The sequence below is a fragment of the Castor canadensis genome, chromosome 9 (assembly GCF_047511655.1).
Source record: "Castor canadensis chromosome 9, mCasCan1.hap1v2, whole genome shotgun sequence".
Lineage (NCBI taxonomy): Eukaryota > Metazoa > Chordata > Mammalia > Rodentia > Castoridae > Castor > Castor canadensis.
The window spans coordinates 134,555,750-134,568,654 of NC_133394.1; the positions used below are offsets into that span (position 1 = coordinate 134,555,750).

At 37.5% G+C, this 12,905-nt stretch overlaps 1 protein-coding gene across 4 annotated transcripts in view; it reads right to left on the bottom strand.

Annotated features, from left to right (window-relative positions):
- Positions 1-12,905, bottom strand: part of Tbc1d19 (TBC1 domain family member 19) — a 151,079-nt gene that overhangs the window by 111,344 nt on the left and 26,830 nt on the right. The gene's annotated exons all lie outside the window — the stretch shown is intronic.

The window sequence follows — 12,905 nt, forward strand, 5'->3', positions numbered from 1 at the left end:
CCCAACACACACACACAAACACACACACACACACAAAGAGAGAGAGAGAGAGAGAGAGAGAGAGAGAGAGAGAGAGAGAGAGAGAGAGACTGTCCATGATCTATAGTTATATAAATAAATGACTGAACAAACAGATGGGGGAAAGAGACAACTCTTCCATACACAGAAGAAGTTCCCTCAAGGAGGGAGCAAAAATAGCTATTCCTTAAGTGTGGGCTACTACGTGACTTTCAATGAGTACAGTGTGGAAAGAGGGGAAAGGGATTAACACTGCAGTGGAAAAAATTTACAAATATTTGCTCAGGCAGGTGATCAAGGTCAACATCAACAATGATAAATCATGTTGATAGTACATATCCTGATATCAATGTACTGAATATAAATAACACTTTATATCTGTGGTCTTTCTCCAAAAACACTACAATTCCAGTCTAGTCATGAGGAAAACATTAGATAAATTCTAACTAAGAAATATTCTACAAAATACCTGACAAGTACTTATCAAAACTGTGAAGGTCATCAAAAACAAGGAAAGTCTAAGAGAATCTAAGAAGACATGACAACCAATGTTGGATGGAATCCTGAAATGGAAGAAGGATATGGGTTAAAACTATGGAAATCTCAATACGGTATGGACTTCAGTTACTAACAACATATCAATCAATATTGGCTCATGAATTATAACAAATGTATCAAGCTAATGTAAAATGTTAATAATAAAGGAAACCACAAGGAATCTATAAAAACTCTGTACTACCTTTGCAAAACTCTTCTAAAACATCCATTCTATTAAAAAATGAAATGCATCGATTCATGAACAAAGAAATAGTGTGCTTAGATTCCCAAAATGATTTGTTCATGAACCCTTTTTCTGCATGCACCTCTCAGTATCCCTCAGCAAAGAGCTTTATAATCTCATTACTGAAGAGAATTTAGTCCCTATCTAGACTATAAATCAGCAGAAAGCTGATTTATATCCCAATTCTGAAGATATAATCAAGAGCTAAGTGAAGTTAGCAATAACTCATTAAACTTTCATTTAAAAAAAGGAGTAGGATCCTTATCTCAACCAGCAAAAACCCTTGTTCCTTCCTATTATTGCTTATACTCTCTCTACAACAAAATTAGAAATAAGGGAAAAATAGTTTCTGCTGGGTATTGAGGGGGTGGGGGGGAGAGGGAGGGGGTGGAGTGGGTGGTGAGGGAGGGGGTGGGGGCAGGGGGGAGAAATGAACCAAGCCTTGCATGCACATATGAATAATAAAAGAAAAAAAAGAGTAAAATAAATAAATAAATAAAATAAAAAAAGGAGATGAGTTTTTTTCAGGATACAGCTCTAAAATATTTCCTGCCCATAGTTCACTGGATCAAAAAAAGAAGAAAAGAAATATTAACTGAATTTTTTAAAGTTCTTTTTTATTATGAAGAACAAAGAACAACCCATTAAGAAGTTACCTGTACCCTGTCCTTCTCAGTGCTCATACAAAATTTCCTGGTTTCTATCTTTTATCAGCGCTTTCCACCTGGTATTTCAGCTACTGGTGTCCAAATCTTATTTCAATTACTAAGCATGTAGTTACCTAAAGGCAGAATCTGTATCTAATTTATTCTGGAATCTCCACAGCATGGTGTATTCTACTTAGTAGGTATTCAGTAAGTGTTTATCAATACATATTAAAATTGGAAGAAGAGATGGCAAACTCTTATACTAACAATCCAATATAAATTTACTAAGTTCTTACTATATAAAGGCCAGTGTACTATAAGTGAAGATGTGACAAGTATACAAAACGTTTTCAAATTCTTAATTCTTTGAAGAAGCATACAACAAGTCAGAAAGAAGTATATAGAAATTACTGTAACAGAATGCAATTTGTGATAAGGGCTATAAAATGCTAGACAGCTGTAAAAGTTCAAAAGGAGAGAACTCTTCCAACAGGGGTATTGACAACATCAGAGAAGAGATGCTGTCTGAGCTGATCCTCACAAAACAGATGGGACTTCCATAATGCAAAGTAGGCAGAAAGGGCTTTCCAGACAGGAAAACAAAAAACAAAGTGTTACTGATGCAGGCGGGAAAGACAAAATGACTCATTTGGATGGCCACATAGGGCATTTAGAAGATGGCAGAGATTTATAATATGGCAGGAGAAGGTGGGGACAGATAGTAAAAATGTTTAAATGTTGAGCTTTGGTGTAGGGATTTCATTTGTTAGGCAACTGGAAGTCACTGAAGGTTTATTAAAAGGTAGTGGGATACAATGCAAGTGTTCATCTGCCTTTGAGAGTACGTAAGGCTGAGGGGGAAGAGAGAGATCGAAAGTTGGTAAGTATACTAAGACAAAGATGTAAATTAAAACACAATGGAAAAGCATTCTCATCATCGTATGCATCAACATCATGGTAACAGCCTTGGTAATGAAAAGAGAGAGAAAGCTGTAAGACTACAAGCAAAAATCATTTATAGAATGAAGTAACTATTTGGACACAGAAAACTGAGATAAAAGATATTAAAGTCTAAATTACTATAATAATGATGTATTAACAGCAATCAGAAGGTCAGGAAGAGATGCTCATATTAAGAAAAGTACAGTAAGCTCAGTTTTAGGTATATTGAGTTTGATCTCACAGAAAAAATGTTCCGTAGACAGCTGATCATAGAGGACCAGATCAAAAATAGATGTGGTGTCAAAGAAGAGGGAAGCTGTGGAAGCTTGAATTAAGACAATCTGAATATTCTTAATAAACTGACCAATATTAAAAATGAGTGAGACAGGGGTAGAATTGGGAAAACATGGAAAAGTCTTGAAACAATCTAAATAGAAAGCAAATATTAAATAAAGAATTTTTAAAAAGCACTAGTGGACAGCAAAAATAATCCACTGAAAGTTAAATAAGTGAATTTAGACTAATGATTAACACAGAAATTTGTGATTTTTCCCCCCAAAAGTAGTCAAAAGTTCTGGAGGAGAAAAAGTAGAAAGTCTGAAGGAGTAAGAGATTATGAAGTAATACAGAATGTGATAGAATGGCACCCTTGTCTTAAGATACTAAGTAGCTTTCATGTAATGGGGAGGGAACTGCCCAAGAGAAAAGAGAGCAAAATAAACATGATGTTCCATGGAGAACAAACATAGGGAGATAAGCAGACACTAACTGGTAGAGGGCTATTATGGTTTATACAGGAAATATCCCCCCGCAGACTCATGTATTATGTACTTCCCTTGCCAACTGATGGGCTTTTGAGAAGTGATGGGCTCTGACCCAATTAAAGGATTAATCCTTTGATGGACTCATAATTTGATGACATTATTGGGAGGCATGGCTCAGTAGAGAAAGTAGGTCACTGGAAACATATGTCTTGCTCCCTGTCTTGTCCCTCTCTCTGCTTCCTGTCCACTGTGAAATGAGCAAACCTACTTTTCCACATCTTCTGCCATGGTGTTCTACATTGCCGTAGCGTAGAAACAATGGAGCTGGCTGATATGGACTGAAACCTCTGAAAGTATGAGGCAAAATAAAACTCTTCTCCTTTTAAGATTTCTCTTGGGCATTTGTCACAGGCACAAAACATGACTAACACAAAGAAGTAATTTGTATGACCATGGTTAAGGAAAGAGTTAGTTCAACAAACATCTATTCAGAGTGTTCTGTGGGTGGGAACTTGCTAGATGCTGAGGGTAAAAAGCACAGTCGTTGTTCTTAAAAAATGAATAATTTAGTGCTGGGGTTGGAAAACCTTCTGTAAAAGGGCAGGTAGTAAATATTTTTAGGATTTGCAGGTCACAAGGTTTCTACTACAACTACTTAACTCCATCATAGAGCAAAAACAGCCATAGACAATATGTAAATGAATGAGCATGACTATTTTCCAACAAACTAGATTTTATTAATTCCTGTAATTTTCCTGTGCCCCAAGATATTTTTGTATTTCATTTATTTGCTTATTATTTCTTTCCCCCTACAGCTTATTACAAAAATTTCCAAACACACATGCATCAATAACTAAAGTTCAGTAGATTTTTGGTTGAATTTTCTTGCTTTTTTGAAGTGAAATTTACACAAAACAAAATGCACAAATCTAAGTGTTCCATTCCATGAGGTCTAGCTTAAACCATTATCAAGACACCAAACATGAAGAGAATTCCAAGATGGCGGCTAGAGGTAGGAAGCAGAAAGCGACCCTCCTATAGTGAAATCTTGGAGAGACGCTGGAGACACACTTTGCAGGCATAATCACCGAGAAAAGGCATAACTTTGACTCCTCCACATCTCCAGCCGGCGCAGAGAATCTCCACTTCACGTTAAACGGAGAACCGAGGAGGCCCCCGGGCCGCCAGTGGCCGGTGCCCATACGGCTTGGGAAGACGCGGACCAGGTGAGCTTCGCGGTACCGCAGTTCCCCCACAGACAAGCCTGGGCCAGAGCAGCATAGCCCCCTGGACAGACTGACCTCCACCGTGGAAAAAAAGAGAAACTGAGTACTAAGCAATAAGAACAGTTAAGACACGCTGGAAAGAGGGTGGGGCGCCCTGAGCGCTGAAGATTGGGAGAAGGGAATCCTTCCCGGGACTGTAAATAAACGAGCCAGGCGGGCGGAGAGGCTCTGGCGGGAGCCGGGCGCCCAGCTGCCAGGAGCGGGGAAGCTTGTGAGAGGAGGGAAGACCCACTTCCCACGTGAACTGTAAATAAACACGCAGGCCTGACAACGCGGGGCAGTGTCACCTTTCCCAGTGCTTGGAAAGGGAAAAGCCTGTAGCAGAGGCCCCCCTCCCCCGCACAGGAGAACTCTGAGCAAACAAAGCCTGTGGGACCAGGTGAGTGCTAAGCTCACCCCAGAGATCTGCATAAATAACGCCGCCAGCTACAGGCTGAGAGCAGCAGGCAGGCAAGCCACAGTTGCAGATACCACTCTCAGAACTGCCTCCAGACGCTTTTTTTTTCTTTTTCTCCCTACCTTTGATGAGAGAACAACCGAATTACACCTGCAAGCCGAAAAACTTACTGAAACTATATTGCATTTGAACTGGGGACACTTGGTGGGGCTTTTTTTTTTTTTTCTTCTGTGTGTGTGTGAGTGTAGTTTTGTTCTACTTTATGCATCCCCTTTGATGAGACAACTACAGAACAACATCTGAGGCACCAACTCCAGGACTGGAGATTGAGACGGACATCCAAATTATTAAGACTGAAATTGCATTGCATATAAACTTGGAAGTTTTTTGGGTTTTTGGTTTTTTTTGTTTTTTTTTAATTTTCTATTTTCCATTTTATTTTAATTCATTTTTATAAATAGATATTACTTTCATATACTTATTTTTTATTTTTTTTATCTTTGATTTTCAATCCTCTCTCTGTCACTCTATTGTCTGTTCAGCTTACTGTCGATTAGTACACTAACACTCCCTGTTTATACCTTTGAAACTCTCTTGTCTGATACCTTGTTCTGCTTTCTCCCTCTTGTCTGTATATTTGTTTTCCCCTTTTCTTTAACTTCTTGCTTTCCATCTCAGCTCACTCTTCCATTCTCAATATTACCATTGTTATTATTACAAGCTAGAAAATACTTAATTACACACAGTACAGGGACAGTAACAACACCAAGGACAATGACAGGAAGACAGAAAAAACAAGGAAACCAGTTTCCCCACAGCAAAAAATTAGTACAGGAACCAGAGGGGAATGAAGAGAACAGAAACTCAGAGCCAGACTCCAACAAAATGAAGATAAACTATGCCAAAGGACCCAATGAAGCCTACAAGAATAATTTAAAAGAAGACATACTACAAGTACTCAATGAGAATTTTATAGAGATGATACTGGATAGGGTCAACCAAAATGTACAGGAGACACTCAAGAAATTCCAAGACAATAAAAATAGAGAATTTGAAAAAGCAAAAGAAGAAATAAAGGAAACCATAGAAGCACTGTATAAACACCAAAATGAAAGAGAGAACACAATGAATAAATGGATAAATGAACTCAGGACAAAAATAGACAACAATAAAGAAGAAAACAGCCAGGATATGGAAAACCTCAGAAAAAAGAACGAAACAGAACTGCAAAACAAAACGGAAGGCCAATCCAGCAGAATAGAACAAACAGAAGACAGAATCTCAGAACTTGAAGATGAAATGGTAATTAAAGGAAAAACTGAAGAACTACTAATTAAACAACTCAAGACCTGTGAAAAGAAAATGCAAGAACTCACCGACTCCATCAAAAGACCAAACTTGAGAATCATGGGCATCGAAGAAGGAGAAGAGGTGCAAGCGAAGGGAATGCGTAATATATTCAACAAAATAATAACGGAAAATTTCCCAAATCTAGAGAAAGATATTCCCATACAAATGCAAGAGGCCTCCAGGACACCAAACAGACCAGATCAAAATAGAACTACTCCACGACATATCATCATTAAAACAACAAGTTCAGAAACTAAGGAAAGAATATTGAAGGCTGTAAGAGAGAAAAAACAAGTAACATACAAAGGTAAACCCATCAAAATCACAGCAGACTTCTCAACAGAAACATTAAAAGCAAGACGAGCGTGGGGTGAGATCTTCCGGGCACTGAATGAAAATAACTTCAACCCCAGGATACTCTACCCAGCAAAGCTATCATTCAAAATAGATGGAGCAATAAAAGTCTTCCATGATAAGCAGAAACTAAAACAATATGTGACCACAAAGCCACCATTACAAAAGATTCTGCAAGGGATCCTGCACACAGAAAGTGACACCCAACTTAACCATGAAAAGGCAGGCAGCACCAAACCACAGGATAAGAAAAAGCAAGACAGTAGAGAGTAACATCAAGTTAGGTACACACAATCAAACCTTCAAACAACTAAGATAACTAAATGGCAGGAATCACCACATACCTATCAGTACTAACACTTAATGTTAATGGACTTAATTCACCCATCAAAAGACACCGTTTGACAAAATGGATTAAAAAAGAAGATCCAACAATTTGTTGCTTACAGGAGACTCATCTCACCGACAGAAATAAGCATATGCTTAGGATGAAAGGCTGGAAGAAGATTTACCAAGCCAATGGCCCCCGAAAACAAGCAGGAGTAGCAATACTTATCTCTGACAAAGTAGACTTCAAACCTACATTGATCAAACGAGATAAAGAAGGACATTCCATACTAATAAAAGGGGAAATAGACCAAAAGGAAATAATAATCATCAATCTGTACGCACCCAATGTCAACGCACCCAATTTCATCAAACATACCCTGAAAGACCTAAAAGCATATATAAACGCCAACACAGTGGTTGTGGGAGACTTTAACACTCCATTATCATCAATAGATAGGTCATCCAAACAAAAACTCAATAAAGAAATCCAAGATCTAAAATATGCAATAGATCAAGTGGACCTAGTAGATGTCTACAGAACATTTCATCCAACCTCTACACAATATACATTCTTCTCAGCAGCCCATGGAACCTTCTCCAAAATACAGCATATCCTAGGGCACAAAGCAAGCCTCAGCAAATATAAGAAAATAGAAATAATACCATGCATACTATCTGACCACAATGCAGTAAAAGTAGAACTCAACAACAAAAGTAAAGACAAAAAACATGCAAACAGCTGGAAACTAAATAACTCATTACTTAATGAAGAATGGATCATCGATGCAATAAAAGAGGAAATTAAAAAGTTCCTAGAAGTCAATGAAAATGAAAACACAACCTACCGGAACCTATGGGACACAGCTAAGGCAGTCTTGAGAGGAAAGTTTATAGCCATGAGTGCATATATTAAAAAGATTGAAAGATCCCAAATCAATGACCTAATGATACATCTCAAACTCCTAGAAAAACAAGAACAAGCAAATCCCAAAACAAATAGAAGGAGAGAAATAATAAAAATAAGAGCTGAAATCAACGAAATAGAAACCGAAAAAACCATACAAAGAATTAATGAAACAAAAAGTTGGTTCTTTGAAAAAATAAACAAGATCGATAGACCCCTGGCAAACCTGACTAAAATGAGGAGAGAAAAAACCCAAATTAGTAGAATCAGGAATGCAAAAGGGGAGATAACAACAAACACCATGGAAGTCCAGGAAATCATCAGAGACTACTTTGAGAACCTATATTCAAATAAATTTGAAAATCTAAAAGAAATGGACAGATTTCTAGATACATATGATCATCCAAAACTGAGCCAAGAGGAAATTAATCACCTGAATAGACCTATAACACAAAATGAAATTGAAGCAGCAATCAAGAGTCTCCCCAAAAAGAAAAGTCCAGGACCTGATGGATTCTCTGCTGAATTCTATCAGACCTTTAAAGAAGAACTGATACCAACCCTCCTTAAACTGTTCCACGAAATAGAAAGGGAAGGAAAACTGCCAAACACATTTTATGAAGCCACTATTACACTTATCCCAAAACCAGGCAAAGACACCTCCAAAAAGGAGAACTATAGGCCAATCTCCTTAATGAACATTGATGCAAAAATCCTCAACAAAATAACGGCAAATCGAATTCAACAACACATCAAAAAGATTATTCACCACGACCAGGTAGGCTTCATCCCAGGGATGCAGGGGTGGTTCAACATACGAAAATCAATAAACGTAATAAACCACATTAACAGAAGCAAAGACAAAAACCACTTGATCATCTCAATAGATGCAGAAAAAGCCTTTGATAAGATCCAACATCATTTCATGATAAAAGCTCTAAGAAAACTAGGAATAGAAGGAAAGTTCCTCAACATTATAAAAGCTATATATGACAAACCTACAGCCAGCATTATACTTAACGGAGAAAAATTAAAACCATTCCCTCTAAAATCAGGAACCAGACAAGGATGCCCACTATCTCCACTCCTATTCAACATAGTACTGGAATTCCTAGCCAGAGCAATTAGGCAAGAAGAAGGAATAAAAGGAATACAAATAGGTAAAGAAACTGTCAAAATATCCCTATTTGCAGACGACATGATCCTATACCTTAAAGACCCAAAAAACTCTACTCAGAAGCTTCTAGACATCATCAATAGCTATAGCAAAGTAGCAGGATATAAAATCAACATAGAAAAATCATTAGCATTGCTATACACTAACAATGAGCAAATGGAAAAAGAATGTATGAAAACAATTCCATTTATAATAGCCTCAAAAAAAATCAAATACCTAGGTGTAAACCTAACAAAAGATGTGAAAGACCTCTACAAGGAAAACTATACACTTCTGAAGAAAGAGATTGAGGAAGACTATAGAAAGTGGAGAGATCTCCCATGCTCATGGATTGGTAGAATCAACATAGTAAAAATGTCTATACTCCCCAAAGTAATCTACATGTTTAATGCAATTCCCATCAAAATTCCAATGACATTCATCAAAGAGATTGAAAAATCTACTGTTAAATTTATATGGAAACACAAGAGGCCACGAATAGCCAAGGCAATACTCAGTCAAAAGAACAATGCAGGAGGTATCACAATACCTGACTTCAAACTATATTACAAAGCAATAATAATAAAAACAGCATGGTACTGGCACAAAAACAGACATGAAGACCAATGGGACAGAATAGAGGATCCAGATATGAAGCCACACAACTATAAGCAACTTATCTTTGACAAAGGAGCTAAAAATATACGATGGAGAAATAGCAGCCTCTTCAACAAAAACTGCTGGGAAAACTGGTTAGCAGTCTGCAAAAAACTGAAACTAGATCCATGTATATCACCCTATACCAAGATTAACTCAAAATGGATCAAGGATCTTAATATCAGACCCCAAACTGTTAAGTTGATACAAGAAAGAGTAGGAAATACTCTGGAGTTAGTAGGTATAGGTAAGAACTTTCTCAATGAAACCCCAGCAGCACAGCAACTAAGAGATAGCATAGATAAATGGGACCTCATAAAACTAAAAAGCTTCTGTTCATCAAAAGAAATGGTCTCTAAACTGAAGAGAACACCCACAGAGTGGGAGAAAATATTTGCCAACTATACATCAGACAAAGGACTGATAACCAGAATATACAGGGAACTTAAAAAACTAAATTCTCCCAAAACTAATGAACCAATAAAGAAATGGGCAGGTGAACTAAACAGAACTTTCTCAAAAGAAGAAATTCAAATGGCCAGAAAACACATGAAAAAATGCTCACCATCTCTAGCAATAAAGGAAATGCAAATTAAAACCACACTAAGATTCCACCTCACCCCTGTTAGAATAGCCATCATCAGCAACACCACCAACAACAGGTGTTGGCGAGGACGCGGGGAAAAAGGAACCCTCTTACACTGTTGGTGGGAATGCAAGCTAGTATAACCACTGTGGAAAAAAATTTGGAGGCTACTTAAAAAGCTGGACATCGATCTACCATTTGATCCAGCAATACCACTCTTGGGGATATACCCAAAAGACTGTTACTCCAGAGGCACCTGCACATCCATGTTTATTGCGGCACTATTCACAATAGCCAAGTTATGGAAACAGCCAAGATGCCCCAGCACTGACGAATGGATTAAGAAAATGTGGTATCTATACACAATGGAATTTTATGCAGCCATGAAGAAGAACGAAATGTTATCATTCGCTGGTAAATGGATGGAATTGGAGAACATCATTCTGAGTGAGGTTAGCCTGGCTCAAAAGACCAAAAATCGTATGTTCTCCCTCATATGTGGACATTAGATCAAGGGCAAACACAACAAGGGGATTGGACTATGAGCACATGATAAAAGCGAGAGCACACAAGGGAGGGGTGAGGATAGGTAAGACACCTAAAAAACTAGCTAGCATTTGTTGCCCTTAATGCAGAGAAACTAAAGCAGATACCTTAAAGCAACTGAGGCCAATAGGAAAAGGAGACCAGGAACTAGAGAAAAGGTGAGATTAAAAAGAATTAACCTAGAAGGTAACACCCACGCACAGGAAATCAATGTGAGTCAATGCCCTGTATAGCTATCCTTATCTCAACCAGCAAAACCCCTTGTTCCTTCCTATTATTGCTTATACTCTCTCTACAACAAAATTAGAGATAAGGGCAAAATAGTTTCTGCTGGGTATTGAGGGGGGGAGCGGGAGGGGGTGGAGTTGGTGGTAAGGGAGGGGGTGGGAGCAGAGGGGAGAAATAAACCAAGCCTTGTATGCACATATGAATAATAAAAGAAAAATGAAAAAAAAAAAAAAAAAGACACCAAACATGACTATCACTCACAGCAAATTCCTACATGCTTCTTCCAGTAAATCTCCACCTTCAAACTCTCAGAGGCACTGATCTGAAACAGTTATACTTTAATTTCCCCATTCCAGAACTTCATGTAATTTTAATAATATATACTCTCCGTGTAAAGTTCTTTTACTCAATATAATGTTTTGGATTTATTCATGGTATGGTGTATATCAATAGTTTTTCTTTATTTCTGAATTTCTTTACTTCTATACTTGCTAGGAATCCACTGTGGGAAGGACACGGTTTGTTATTTATTTTCCAACTGACAGACTGCTGGGATATTTCCTGGTTGGGGCTCATATCAATAAAGCTGAACTTGAACATTCTTGTACAAGTCCTTTCATGGACACTGGTTTTTCAATATCTTGAACAAATACCTAGGGTTGGGATTTGTGGGTTATAGGACATGCATATTCTTTTTTCATATGAAACCATCAGACAAGTGATTATACTATTTTACATTCCCACCAGCAAGTATGAGAATTCAGATTCTCCATAATCTTACTATCATCTGCCAGTCCAAATTCAATTTTGGCTACTCTGCTAGTGTATAGGGTAATATTTTTAATATTATTCTTATTTTGATTTTTTTAAATCAGGTAAACTTTTTTAAACTCTTAACTTGCCAGCCCTCTAAAACTAGGTGGCAGGCTGGCTTTAGCCCGTAATTTCCCAATCCCTGATCTAGTGAGTGAGCTGGAAAGGAATGAGAGGAGTGCCATCCAGATACACAACACACACGCTCATCATTCACGTACAGCATCAGCAACCAGCAGTAGGTTTTAAGAAAAAACTTATCATTTATCTCTCTCTCCTTTCAGTAATGATAGGAAACCAACATCTGTGCTTTTTTTCTTACATCTACTATGCTAGGTATACTTTATCTGTACGTTCCTCTATACTTTTGCTATACTTTTTGGAAACTTCCAAAAAACATTAGACCTAACCTTCTTAGTTTTATTTTCTGGAGCTTCAATCTTTATAACAAAAGGCCATAAGTCTTTCACACATGTATTATATAACTGTTATACTTTTGTGACAAATTGATAAATAAATGCCATAAGGCCTGTTATGGTTTAAATATGCAATGTCCTTGAGCAAAATAAATTTTGCTTCTGTCAAGTATTTTGGTCACAGCTATGCAAAAGTAACTAATACACTGCCCTCAGAAAAACCACCTAGAAAAAGAAATATATTACATATTTCCTCAAACATCTCCATGTTTTTTATTTATATTGCCTTGTCTCACCATTTAATTTTGAAGGTTTTTTTTTAAATGAAAATAAAAATCTGCTTAAAATGTACTTTTGTAGAACCAGTAACTCAAAACAACAGAAAAATTGCAACAGCAGCAGAAATGTGATCGTTGTTGAAGCTAAGTGATGGATCCATGGAAGATCTTTAGGATATATTTGAAATTTTGCATAATGAAAAGTTTTAAAAGTTTGTTTCTGAGCCCATGCTGGAGAGTAAATGCTCAATCACTCTGACTGTGATGCCCACAAAGTGCCTTAGCAGTGGCAGTCACAGAGCCCTATCCAGCCCTGAGAGGAAGGCTCATGAACAGTGCTGTGCCAAAAGAAGGTAGACAAGGCTATGCCCAGGTGAAAAGTAGTTACAAGAGTTGGGAGTATGTGATACAGTTATTGAATTTCTATTTTAACAGCTTCTTGTGGTTTTCTG